Source organism: Nomascus leucogenys, chromosome 5 (genome assembly GCF_006542625.1).
Source record: "Nomascus leucogenys isolate Asia chromosome 5, Asia_NLE_v1, whole genome shotgun sequence".
Classification (NCBI taxonomy): domain Eukaryota; kingdom Metazoa; phylum Chordata; class Mammalia; order Primates; family Hylobatidae; genus Nomascus; species Nomascus leucogenys.
This window is the reverse complement of record NC_044385.1, coordinates 8,668,106-8,682,427: the sequence shown is the minus strand read 5'-3', so window position 1 is coordinate 8,682,427 and position 14,322 is coordinate 8,668,106. Positions and strand designations below refer to the sequence as shown.

Sequence of the window (14,322 nt, the reverse complement as noted above, 5' to 3'; positions counted from 1 at the left end):
TTGGCACAATCTTATTATTGTTATTATTATTATTATTATTATTATTGAGACAGGGTCTTTCTCTGTTACCCAGGTTGGAGTACAGTGGTGCAATCATGACTCACTGCAGCCTCAACTTTCTGGGCTCAAGCAATCCTCCCAAGTAGCTGGGGCCACAGGCACATACCACCGCCTGGCTAATTTTTAAAATGTTTGTAGAGATGAGGGTTTCGCTATATTGGGCAGGCTAGTCTTAAACTCCAGGTCTTAAGCATTCCTCCTTGGCCTTTCAAAGTGGTGGGATTACAGGCGTGAGCCACCACACCTGGCTCCCTATTATTTTAAGAGAAAGAAGGCAAAAGGTTTTCACTTGAAATCTCCTGATCTTAAAGATTGCCTCCCCAAAACATGTTATGTCACCTGTGAAATTTCCTTACTTAGATTTTTGCCTTGAACCCTCTCTAGTTCTGTATTTGCCACTGCGTGATGTAAATTTTCAGTGAGCCCTTTTGCTGTCTCCTAGAACTTGATCTCCACAATGCTAAACTGAGTACCTTGTCAACACTAGAAGATTGCTCTTCCCCTAATGTTTTCTGTCAGTCGGTGATCTACCATACTCCTTGTAATGTTATTTTCAAATTATTTAGTATTGGTAGGTACCGTCTGTATTGTTTCTTTATAATTGTCTCAAAATTAGTTTTCCCTTTCTGTCTCCACCAAGCACTTACCTAGGGGTACTCTCATTAACTTACTCCTGAACTAATGCAATAGCTCTGCTGTTTTTATTCATTGCAGGAGAGAAATTTGGTGTGCTCACTGTAGGCTGGACACCTTACACAATGCTTGGGAAACAAAACTGTAAGCCACGTCCCCACACATGGGTTCCCATCTTGCTGTTTCTCTTTCCAAATGCTTGAACATCAGGTTTGTCATTCTCAGTTTCTATATTGATCATGCCCTCTAGCAATATCTATAAATCTCTCTTGCTATCAGATGCAACCTAAACTGTTTAGCCTAGTGTTCAAGGATTTACTCTGGCTGTGGTCTGTCCTTTGCTTCGGTCTTCATTTATCATAGTGCCTTCTGGGGACAAGGGGATCATTCTGAATTAGCTCTCAACTTTACCGCCACAAACCCCATCCAGTGTCAGTCCCTTTTACTTTCAGCCATCATCCCCTGATCCCTGCCCATACACACAAGAACAATAGAAAATGTTGAGTTCTTTTCTGTCTATGGGAACTTGATCATGACACAATTTAGAACCAGAATTGGCAAACTTTATTCGAAGAACCAAACAGTACATATTTCAGGTTCTGCAGGCCATATGACCTCTCTTGCAGCTACTCACCTCTGTGGTTGTAATGTGAAAGTAGCCAAACCAGGTAAATGAAAGAGTGTGATTGTCTTCCAATAAAACTTTATTTACAAAACAGGTGGCTCATAGGCTGTAGTTTACCAACTCCTAATTTAGAATATCTTCCCCTACCTCTGTGTTCCTGAACTTTCTGCTCTCTGATGCTTCCTCATCACCATCACCAGAAACTTTGTTTCTGATTACCTGTGGCACTGCCCTCTACTACTGTGTATGGTAATGGAAAGGTTACCTTCTTAAAGGTGACAATTTCCTGGATGATGGGGCCAAATGTTATTCATCTTTATATCCTTGTATTCAGTAATATTGATCGAATGAAAATATGAAGAACCATTTGCTCTATGTCACTGAATTTCCTAGATTTTGACATTTATTGCAATTCCAATATCTAGATAGAACTTATTGAGAGAAGCAATAAAAGCTGATGCAGAACATATTAAATTCTTGTTATATTTATGCTATTCTTTCTTCCACTCACGTATGAAAGTTGATATAGAAAAGTATAGCCAAAATAGGCAGAATTTTGTGAAGCCAGTAGATTCAAATAGATGGAGGAAAAGTCCCTTAAGACATTAAAGTAAGACAAGCCAACGCTATTTTTAGGATTTTTGTGCATGATAGGTACATTGAAACCTCTAATAAAAATATTACTCGTTTTTCAAATTCAGTATAATACTATCATTATTTTCAGATGATATAGTCTTCAGTAAACCAGAAAACCCCTTGAAAATAAATGAAAAACAGAGCAGAATTTAGTGCATGGTCTACTTTAAAAAATTGTTGTTCAGAATTTAGTAGTTTTAAGGTACACAGGAAATCAACACTTAGATTTTGGGAGAAAAGCCTCCCTGTACAATAGCAACAAAAAGTATAGAATACCTAGGTATAAGTTCAGTCAGAAACACCTAAGGCCAACAACAAAACAAACACTTCAGACCTCACTGTGAGATTAAAAAAATAGCTGAATCTTTGGCAATACAATGGCAAGTTTTTAGATAGGGAGATTTGGTATTGTGAAAATGTCAGTTCTTTATGACTACATTGCAATTCCAATCAAGATAACAATAAAATTTTGAAGTGCTTACAAGGATAATAAGAAAATGAATCCAAGATAGTATCATTTTTTTCAATCATATCAAATGTATAAATCTTCATGTATAAGGGAAAAATTGTATTGCTTTTTATACAAAAAAAGCTGTGCTACTAAAAACACAAAGTCAAATGACAAAAATATGCTTGGATAATATTTGCAAAAAAAACCCCACAAAGACAAAAAAAGGAAAAATATCCTTAAAAGAGAGATAAATACAAACTACCCAATAGAAAATTAGGCAATAAACAGTTCACATTTAAAGGAATAGTCAGTAATCATGTAAAACTCAACCACATGACTCAATAAAGACATGAATATTAAAATAAGACACACTGATTGGCAAAGATCAACAAGTTTGTTAATGCCCAGTATACTAAGGGTGTTGGTAAATGGGTCCTCTCATAGTCTCTTTGTGAGAGTGTAAATTGGTGCAAACTCATGGGTAGGCATTTGGCTAATTACCTACCAACATACTAACATGCAAAATGCCACACATACCAACATACATGCAAAATACCAACATACATACATGCTTAAAAGTCTTTATGAAATGTACATAACCTTTAACTCCTCCTAAAAGTCAAATTCCCCTCCTGGAATGATTTTTTCCTACTTATGTATTAGCAGTGGTACAGAAGGTATTATTACAGTGGACACAACCAGAATGTTCATTAATAGAGGACCAACTGAATTATAGTAAATCTCTATTGTGGAATTAAAGCAATTAAAAAGCAATTAGATGGGCCAGGCGCGGGTGGCTCAGGCCTGTAATCCCAGCGCTTTGGGAAGCCGAGGCGGGCAGATCATCAGGTCAGGAGATCAAGACCATCCTGGCTAACAAAGTGAAACCCCGTCTCTACTAAAAATACAAAAAAATTAGCCGGGTGTGGTGGCAGGCGCCTGTAGTCCCAGCTATTTGAGAGGCTGAGGCAGGAGAATGGTGTGAACCTGGGAAGCAGAGCTTGCAGTGAGCCGAGATCGCGCCACTGCACTCCAGCCTGGGTGACAGAGCAAGACTCCTTCTCAAAAAAAAAAAAAAAAAAAAAAAAAAGGGAATTAGATGGTTTCGTAGATGTTGATACAGGTATAAGACAATCTTCACAATGTAAAGGGAAGAAAGTACAGCATATACTGTACTTAAGTTACAATTTCCCCTGTATAAATTGTTAGGCATTTTGTTTGCATAAAATTCCATAATAATTGTTAAGAAACTAATGTCAGTAGTTAATTCTAGAAAATAGGTTAGGAGAACGTTTGGGAAGGTTTGAAATTTATACCCGTCTGTATGTTTTCAGCAATATTTATAGGCTACTTTTGTAATAAAAATCTGGTTACAAATAAGGATTTTCAAACTTCTCCTCGATCTTCTGCAGCTAGAGAAAGGCAGGATAAAAATCGCAAGTCTTTCTTTTTGTGTAAGAAAAAATTTGGGGGCCGGGCGCGGTGGCTCACGCCTGTAATCTCAGCAGTTTGGGAGGCCAAGGCAGGCAGATCATGAGGTCAGGAGTTCGAGACCAGCCTGACCAACATAGTGAAACCCTGTCTCTACTAAAAATATAAAAATTAGCTGGGCGTGGGGACACGTGCCTGTAATCCCAGCTACTCAGGAGGCTGAGGCAGGAGAATTGCTTGAACCTGGAAGGCGGAGGTTACAAGTGAGCTGAGATCATGCCATTGCACTCCAGCCTGGGTGACAGAGCGAGACTCTGTCTCAAAAAAAAAAAAAAAAAAAAAAATTGGGAGTCAGTTAGGAACAACTTCATTTCTCATTCTTGGTATCACTTACATAACTGTAATGAATGTCATTTAACCTTTTACACATTTTCAACAAGGTTTCAATACCTATCTTGTGGAAGGCATGAGTTAGGTAGAGGAACAGGATAGCTTTTGCCTTCAGTGAGCTGATCATCTATTTATATCAGTCATAGATGATTAGTTAGTGATACTTTATGTTTTTTGCTATTTTGGGGGGCTTTAAGAATATCTTGGGGACATATATGGCCATTATTACCAAAAATAACTTGCAATTAGGCCATTTACTTTATTGTTCTGTTTTCTTAAATTCAAGGAACTAGTGTACGATATATTCATGTTCTGATGCATGTATCCAGAACTTATGAAAATGTTTTGTTGGTAAGTGGTGGTGGATTGTTCTGGCTTTGTTTCTGGATAGGTATATGGACAGTTCTCATGGGAAGAAGGACGAAAAAATAATCTGTTCTGACCTCTTCCTATGCAGTAGAGGGTAGTGCTAAAGAGAGCAGATTTTAACAATAGATTGCCTGGATTCAGGTCCTGGCTCTTCCCCTACTCACTGTGGGAACTTCAGCAAGTTATCTAGCCTCTCTGCAAATATGAAAATAATTGTATCATAGGGTAGTTTGGGGGCTTAAGGACATAAACAAATGTTGCATACTATTTAGTACGAGTACATAGTAAGTGCTCAATCATGTTAGCTAAAAGTAGTATTTCTTTTGCTGCTTCATCAGTTCCTGATTGGTTGTGACTTCAAAGTTGGCAGTTCTGTTTTTCATTTGTATGACTTCAGGAGTAAACGAATGTCTTCTGTACATGTGGCAGTTGTGTATATGTTAAGCACTGCTGAAGAGTGCCCTTTGGCTGAAAGATCTAATTGTATTACAATGTTTCTAAATTTATTTATGAAATAAGTGAAAGGAGCAAACAAAGGTCAAGTCTCAGTGGAAGAGACCTTGGGATCCTCCTTCTCTGTAATGGTCTGTTCACTGGTCTGTCTCCACTAGAAGCAGAGGCTGCTCAGAAATAAGGGCTGTTACACTTGCAGTATCAAGCACAAGACCTAATGATTCGTAAATATCTCTTGAATTGAATACGTTCTGTTTCTTTTTTAGTATTATTATTATTATTCCTATTTATTTTTTGAGATGGGGTCTTACTCTGTCTTCCAGTCAGTAGCGCAATCATAGCTCATTGCAGTCTGGAACTACTGGCCTCAAGCAATCCTTTGGCCTCGGCTACCTGGGTAGCTGGGACCCCAGGCATGTACCAGCAAGCTCAGCTAATTTTGTATTTATTATTTATTTATTTTATATTTATTTGAGACAAGGTCTCACTCTGTCACCCAGGCTGGAGTGCAGTGGTGCCATCACAGCTCGCTGCAGCCTCATTCTTCTGGGGCTGACTTCCACTTCAGCCTCCCAAGTAGCTGGGACTACAGATGTGCACCACCATTCTGGGCTAATTATTGTATATTTTGTTGACACGGGGTTTTTCCATGTTGCCCAGGCTGGTCTCAAACTCCTGGGCTCAAGTGATTTCTCCCCTTGGCCTCCCAAGGTGCTGGGATTACAGGCCTGAGCTGTGGCGCCTGACCCATTATTATTGTTTTTAATTCACACATCGTAGTTATACATATTAATGGGTTACAGCATGATATTTCCATACATTTATACAATGTGTAGTGCCCACATCCATCCATCCACATTAGCGTTTCCATCACATCAGACATTATCATGTCTTTGTGTTGAGAACATTCCAGATCTGCTCTTCTAGCTACGTAAAAATATACAATAAATTGTTTTATTATAGTCAACCTATAGTGCTGTAGAACACTAGAACTTATTCTTCCTATCTAGCTGCACTTTTATATCTATTAACCAACCTCTGGCTATCTTCCCACCCACTACCCCTCTCAGCCTTCAGTAACCACTGTTCTATTCTGTAGTTCTAAGAGATTAACTTTATTAGCTCCCACATATGAATGAGAGCATGTGGTGTTTATGTCTCTGTGCTTGGCTTATTTTACTTAACATAATCTTCTCCAAGCTCCATGTTGCCATGAATGACAGAATTTTATTCCTTTTCATGGCTAGATAGTATTCCATTATATATATACACCACATTTTCTGTAGCCCTTCACGCACTATTAGACAATTACGTTGATTCTATATCTTGGCTATTGTGAATAGTGCCACAATAAGCATAGGAGGGTAGATGTCTCTTGGACGTATTGACTTCATTTCCTCTGGATATGTAGCCCATAGTGGGATTGCTGGGTCATATGGTAGTTCTATTTTTAGTTTTTTTGAGAAAACTCCATGCTGTTTTTCGCAATGGCTATAATAATTTACATTCCAATCAACAGTGCTGTTTCTATTGGTTTTTAAACTCAATCTTACTCTTTGCCTTCTAAACCCTTCTGGGTTGTTTTGAAAGCCACGTGCAGGGGAGCTCAAAGTAGTTATTGTGAAGCAAGTACAACACCACATATTAGTTAACACTCACATATTCCTATGTGCCAGACAGTAATCCCAGTGTATGATGTATATTAATTTATGTAATTCACAGGTTGGCCGTATGAGGTAAAATGTGTAATGATCCATTTTGGCCATGGGGAAACTGGCTCTCAAAGATAGTAAGATGTCAAATAACTTGTGGAAGCACACACATATAGCTAGTAAGTACAGAACAAAAACATGAGCCCCTGGCTATGTATGTGTTTCTAGCCATCCAGCAATATTGCTCTTTACTTCCAAAAAGTCAGCAGATACCTACCTACCTACCTAGAGAGCTCTGTCTTTCCTCATGAACTTCTTGCTCTTCTCCTTTGAAAACTTTTCCCACATTCTCTGTTATGACCCCTTTCTTCCCATAGTAGGTAGATTTTGTACGATATTAAACTCAACTTCTGGTACCTTTGAAGTATCTTTATTATACCTATGCTTCATTGCTCACAGAGAGCCTTCATGGCAAAGGAAACATTTTAGCTTCCATGCAAAAGTGTGCTTTATCTCAATAGGATTTACCCACTGAACTAAACACTGGTCCTCCTTCCTCCTAGTGGATATGGCAGGAAACAGAGGAAAATGTGTTTTCCCTATTCCTGATTTCCTGGGAGAGACTTTTGCTCAAACGCTCCTGGCCTTACTGTAGTCTCTCACTCTTCCCACACACTCAGCTGAGGACTAACTCAGCTGATAAGAAATGTGAGCAGAATAACCTTGCATATGCTCTGCTTAGGAACCGTCTTTTTTCTCTGTCTGCAGAAAGAAGGACTTTGCTGCTTTGGGCCAGGCTCTGAACTTAGGTGTAAACCATTGCCCTGGCAGAGGGAACCTGCTCAGTCCATTGCTTCCTGCAACAAGGTAAGTGAAATCAATCTCCATCTACTCATTCTCCAGGCCAATTTTCATCAGTACTCAGAGTGATCAAGGCTTTCATAGGCTGATTCTTTTGTCTTACTCTTCATTTGTCCAAAATTCATCTGAGAAGACTAAAACTTCAGTATTATACTGTTTAAGAAATGTAATAATCCTGAGAGCTTAGCATTGCAAGTTCCTCCGTTTACAGGTGAAGTAACTGAAATTCAAAAACATCAATAAACTTGCACAGCTTAAGACTGTAGCTGAACTGAAGTTAGGCCACAGATTTAGTATTTTTCCGGTAAGGGAAAGATTTTTACAAGGAAAAAACTGATATTAAAAGCAAAATGCTCTGAGGAATTGTTTCTTTTAATATGATTAAATACTAGAAATATATAATTGGTGAAGTTGTTCATTGCTGATATATTAGTACCTTTCATGTAGATTCACACAGGTTGACCAATAACTGTTTGCAGGCAGGTCTCCAGGATCTATCTGGAAGATCCTAGGTTCCTATTCGAAGAACTGTGTGTTTTGTTGCTAAACTAGACACAGTAGACCAGGCTTCACTTGGCAGGTTGCCACTTTTTATCAAAACCCTATCAGATGAATTTTTCTAAAAAATTATACATCCTTTACTAAAAATATCTTTGCTAAATTAATCTGTGGGAAGATGTTCTTATCACATATTTATAAGATGAACATTTATTTACATTGTTTCTTGAAAACTTTTTAAAAATAATAGTATTAAAACATATTGCATAGGCTGCCAAGCACACAATAGGGATCTCAAAAGCAGTAAGGCTGATAAAAGCAAGAGTTTTATATTTAATTAGTAGGCTCTGACTGAGCAGAAAATTAAAATCCCCTACTTGGAACTACATATAAGGAAGAATGAGAATTCAGACCCTAGGCATTATTGATGCTCAGTTGAAGGCAGCTTGTCAAAGCAGTGCTTTTTATTAATGCCCAATAGTTCTTAAATACAAACTGTATACAAATGATAAAACTATACTCCTGCGCAGTTGAACCTGATGCAGGAAAGGCAGGTCTCAAAATTGGGGCTTAGCCCAGGAGGGTTCTTGGCTTTACACAGGAAAGAATTCACAAGGAAAGAATTCAAGGGTGAGCCAGTAATATGAGACAGCAATCTTTTATTGAACATTACTACTCCTTGCAGAGCAGGGCTAACTCACAGGCAGTGTGCCCAGATTTGGTAATGTATGGGCTCTTGGCAACTGTATTTATACTTACTTATATTTGCTTTTAATTACATGTAAATTAGGAGGCAGGTTTAATTCAAATTGAGGGATGCGTTATTTAGAACTTTCTAGGAAAGAAGCGGAAACTTCTGGGTCATGGCTGTGGAATGGGGTGATAACTTCCTGGTTGTTGCTATGGCATTTGTAAACTGCCATGATGCTGGTGGGAATGTCTTATGCTAAAGAGCAACGAGAGCAGCTAGAGATGGCTTTCATTGCCATCTGCTGGTTCCTGCCAATTTGATTTCTTCACCTCATTTCCTAGGGACCAAATCCTGTTTTGGTCAGCAGGGTTGTGACCAAAAAACAAATCCTACCAATCTCCTACCTCAAATCCACACTATGTGCACTTGAGTAGACAATATTGAATATATGTGCAAAGATACATACATAAAGAACACCTAAACAACTTACCAAAAATGTGTATATAGTTCAGACTTTTTTTTTTTTTACACATGGCTTGCTTTTATTTTTTATTTATTTTTTATGTTCCAGAATACATGTGCAGGATGTGCAGGTCTATTGCATAGTTGAATACATGCCCTGGTGGTTTGCTGCACCTATCAACCCATCATCTAGGTATTAAGCCCAGCATGCATTAGTTCTTTTCCCTAATGCTCTCCCCAACCCAGCCTTCCCCGATAGGCCCCAGTGTGTGATGTTCCCCTCCCCGTGTCCATGTGTTCTCATTGTTCAGCTCCCACTTACAAGTGAGAACATGTAGTGTTTGGTTTTCTGTTCCTGCATTAGTTTGCTGAGGATAATGGCTTCCAGCTTCATCCATGTCCCTGAAAAGGACATGACCTCATTCCTTTTTATGGCTGCATAGTATTCCATGGTGTATATACTTCATCTCTTTCTCCCTCTAGAGAATCATTCTTCCATAAGAAAAAAATGATATATTTGTCCTGGTTCCTTTGGGTCTTCCTTTCCAGTTATCCTTGTATTGAAGAATTCTTTAACATTTTTCAGCACTCCATTGTATATTTCTGACTGTACTAAGACAGTCCCTTCCTCATATCCCAGCTTTTATTCCAATGGAAAACAAAATTCTTGAACTCTATGCTTACAATTTTTCAAAATTCACGTATTAGGTACAGGGTTCAAGTATTTGGTTACTTCAAATATTGTAATTGTTTCCATCAGTTGTGAAACCCACAAAAAGGAGGGTCACACCAATATCCTTAGGATTGAGGTCATTGAAGTCCATGTAGGTGTTTGGGTCTTCCCCACATTAAAGCACCGTTAGGCAAAAAGCCAATGTCAAAAGAGCAGGCCAGCACGTGGACCTCTTGCTTTATCTATCTTCCCTCTAATTAGCTTTCCTTTTAGCCTACAGTCCTTCCCTCTACTCCTTCAAGTGCAAATTCAGCTACCTCTTCTTTGAGCCACTCTCTCAGTTCAAGCCCTAAAATGCTTCTGTTTACTTCTCCTGACCTATACTGCAGTGGAATTTACACTCTCTGAGGTTACAGTGGAATGGAGATTGGGTGTGGCTTAAGCACAGATAGTTCACATTTGAGAGCCAGCCTTCCTCTCTTTGAACAGGGTCCTGCTCCTCACCAGCTGTGAGATCTCACCCTAGTTACTTAAACAGTCAACTTTGCTTTCCTCTTATAGAATGGGGATGGTAGTAACAATTGCTATTGTGAGGAAGAAGTCATCAAATCCCTATAAAGTTACCAGCATTTAGTAAGCACTCAATAGATATTAGTTATTATTACTGTTATTGTTCATTCCTCCACACACCATCTTGATTTTCTCTCTTCTATTCAAAGGCAAGCATACTCTCTTCTAGAATTCATTTCATATTTCCTTCTCCCTACTTTTAGCAGGCTATAAAGTAACTAGAATTACAAGGGCAAAGGGGTAGAAAGCATACCTACTATCACTGGGAGGCCAGAGGGACCAGGAATTCTGTAGCAATTTCTCTGTTCCTGGTATCTAAAGTTTAAGTCTGTGCTATGTTGAAACCTGAGGACAGTCAGTCTCTTTCATTGGTTTATCTAAAATAATACTTTTACTACTCCTTATTGGCTGATGTCTCTCTATTTATTTATTTTTTTCTTGAACATATAGATGCAGAAATGATTGAGGGGGCAAACCAGATGAAAATGGCATAATGGTATCATCTGAGTATAGTCTGGCAGGAACTGGCCACTGGATGGGTATTATGAACCCCATTTTACATGCAAAAAATCAAGAGTTGGAGAGGCTAAACCAATCGCCTCTGTAAAATTCCACTCCTATACTTGCCAGTTTTATGAGTTTATTTAATCTCTCTAATCCCAAGTTTCCTCATTTGTTAAATATATATAATACCTATCTTGCAGATTATTTTAGACTGAAGAAGATAATTGTGCAATAACTGATATAATATCTATCATCTACCTATTTATACAGGAAATATCTAGTGTATGCTAGTAATTCTAGTGTGTGTGTGTGTGTGTGTGTGTAATTATGTATATTATATGGTTGTATCTCCAATGACAACCTTTGTCTCATTCATCTCCAGATTATACCAGGAACTAATCTTAGGCAATTTCTTGTACTGATATCTTGTACTTCTCCAACATGGATGATATATTTTGAACATAACTTTATACAAGTTTAATGTGTATTCCATATGTATACAGTCTGAAGGTTTTTAAAAAGAATTTTGTTGTTTTTAACTTTCTGCAGTCAGGATCCTGTTTGGTTGCATCTATGATGTTCTCTGCTGAGGAGAGCTGCTACCAAATGCATTTCCCTACCTCAACAATTGCCTTTGGAAGTCTCACTTTCCCAGCCAGTCCCTCATGTGTATATGCATACACAGACGCTAAACTAGACCTCTTATACTTATAGTAAGAAGTATTTTAGGTTGGATGCATGGTAAATTAACTAGACAGACCCAGAAAATACAGTTGCATTGATATTCCCAAGTAGGATCTATTGAAAACAGTAACCAGAACTATGTTTCTGGAGAGTAAATTTAGAGAGACATGTTATTTTAAGGAATGCCAAAGAGGTACAGCATTTTTGGAAGATCGTTGCTGGTAGATGGTAAAGATCAGCATGGCCTTTCTTTTTATCATTTGGGTTAGGCATCCCACATCCTGATTTTGAAATTACTCTTCATTTTATTCAGTGCTCTTCAGAGACTGTAAAAAGATTGATTAATATTCATTCAAGCTTAATTGGCTTTGGAAAGAAAAAGTAAATAAGTACATTAGTAAGCAATTTTTCATGAAGAGTAATAATGGCAGAGGGTGATGGGGCAGCACAGCGCCAGAAATTGGGGGTCACTGAGCCCTATACCACACTGAGGATGTAGGTTTCATGTCTCTCTTTGTGCTTCTTTCATGTTCTCACTCTTTTGCTGGCTCATGAGCAATCTATTTCCCCAGTATGTTACTTGGATGAAGTAGAAGTAGATCATACTATCTGTTCCAAGGTCTTCCTTTCCTTATCTGCAAGTTACTCTCTTGAAAGAATAACGAAAGGTTGAGAGATCTGTACTCACTTTTTATGCTTTCTTTTCTTTCCCACCTCCTCTCTATTTCACAGAGGTGATAAAAGAGAGGTAAAATGAAGTATAAAGTCAGGGCAGACTAACAGTGGTGAAACCTGGTAAGGAATGAGGCCATTGCCAATACCTTGAGAAGATCCGAAGGAGAAACTGAGTATAAGTGACGTGAAAATTATTTAAAACAATTAAGACAGTACAGGCAGCAACAAATCCTAGTGGACATGGCTAGGGGGCAGGGATCTGCCATGTCACTCATTAGATCTCCAGGGGGAAAGTTATACAATGTCTCAAGATATGAACCAGGGCACCTGGGCAGCAAGAGAACAATTATGAAACCTGAGCAAATCAGCAGCTATTTATTAACCAATATAAACCCTTAAAATAATAATAACAATAACTTACTAACAATAATTTACCAGTTGGTATGGCTAGACCCATGTATGACAACTGAATGTCAGCCCTAGAGCTGCAAATGGAGCCACACTGAGGTCCTAGTAGTGGGAACTGACAGTCAAGACAGATATTGAGCATTACCAATTTTAGGAATTATATATTTGCTTTATTCAACTTTTTGTTAATCCTATATAAGTACATATCAAGGCATTTTCCTGGTGGAACTATAACAAAATCTTGCAAGTTTGTTACTGTGAATAATAATTCAATATGTAAAGATGTCTGTGATTGAGAGGTTTTAAAATACCTACCATATTGAATATGAGTGTTACTCACGTGCACTCTTGGGTGTTATGATCACTGTATTTATTTTTAAAGTAACCTAGTAATTGCAAAAATAGCTTGCAAAAATGGTTTATTTCATAAAAAGTAAATTCGATTTCAATAAAATTAAATTTCTGGATAATGAACCCTACATCTTTTTGCGTGTGTGTAATCTAAGTGTTCTAAAGGGCAGTTGGATCTACAGAAGACCACAACTTTGCTTTATTAATAAGCAAAATAGGGAACATAAACCATAAGTATAGACTTTCTGAGAGCTTAGCAGAAAACTCCCTCTCTTACTGATTAATAAATTGTTCATCAATGCTGTGATAGACATTACTTTAATATCATGAACTGGAATGTAGGTGTCTGGCAAAGCCTGATAGACTTTTGTGTATAAATGAATTTTTAAGACTTTTGTTTAAAATGTATTGTTTCTCCCTTATTCTTTTATGGAACAGTTAGCTAATAAAACTTTAATAAATGATTACTAGATTCTGGGCATTTGCAAGTTACTATGCAGTTATACATCTGACCTACTTTGTTTGATCTTCACCTCCTTTATAGTATGCTATAACTGTTTTATTTAGCATGCTTCCTTTTTATTTAGTGTGCTTCCTTATATGTAGGTCCTCCTTTCCTAGTAAATTAAAGACATTTGCAGTCAGGAACCTTAATTTTTATAATCTTGTTAGTGTTGAGCAATGTGGAAGATGCTTGAGAACTGTTTGAATTGAATTTCATTCAAGGCTGGTATCTTTCAGCTTTGAAAGGTAGAAGTGCATATTGGTAAGTTACTAGAAATAAAGGGTAAATTTCTTCAACTTGATACGTTATTTCTGATGGTTTCATGATTTAGAAGGGATTTGGCTTCTGGATTTAGGAGATCATTCGGTGCTATTTCATGCCTTTAAGGAGGTACAGAGAATGGAATGTTATTCAGCCTGGGAGAATATTTCCAACAGGAGGGTCAGAACTGGCCTTTCACAGGAGACAGTATTTGAAAATAGGTGTAAAAAAATATTTCAGGCAGAGGGAGGAGCTATTTATGACCTTATTAATTCAGTAAGCACATATTGAACACTTACTGTATGTTAGGCAAAGAAAAGACTGTTGAGATAAGCAAGGATACAGGAAGTAGTTTTAAATAGCTTGGAGGTTGGGGTTAAACTTGGAAAGGTTGACTGGCACTTGATTGTTCAAGGCCCAGTAAAAGATTATATTTTCTAATATTTTCTAAAGAGAGATTCAACAATGTTTCTCATCCC

General features: G+C 37.8%; 1 protein-coding gene across 3 annotated transcripts in view; it reads left to right on the top strand.

The window, feature by feature from the left end:
• The window catches only part of CHRM3 (cholinergic receptor muscarinic 3), a 529,115-nt gene that overhangs the window by 99,846 nt on the left and 414,947 nt on the right, over nt 1-14,322 (top strand). For 2 of the 3 annotated variants that reach the window (XM_030812621.1, XM_030812622.1), the window contains exon 2: nt 7,469-7,567. The exons of the other annotated variant lie outside the window; for it this stretch is intronic. The gene's annotated coding sequence lies outside the window, so the exon portion shown is untranslated. The remainder of the gene's footprint in view (nt 1-7,468; nt 7,568-14,322) is intronic. 3 annotated transcript variants of the gene reach the window in all.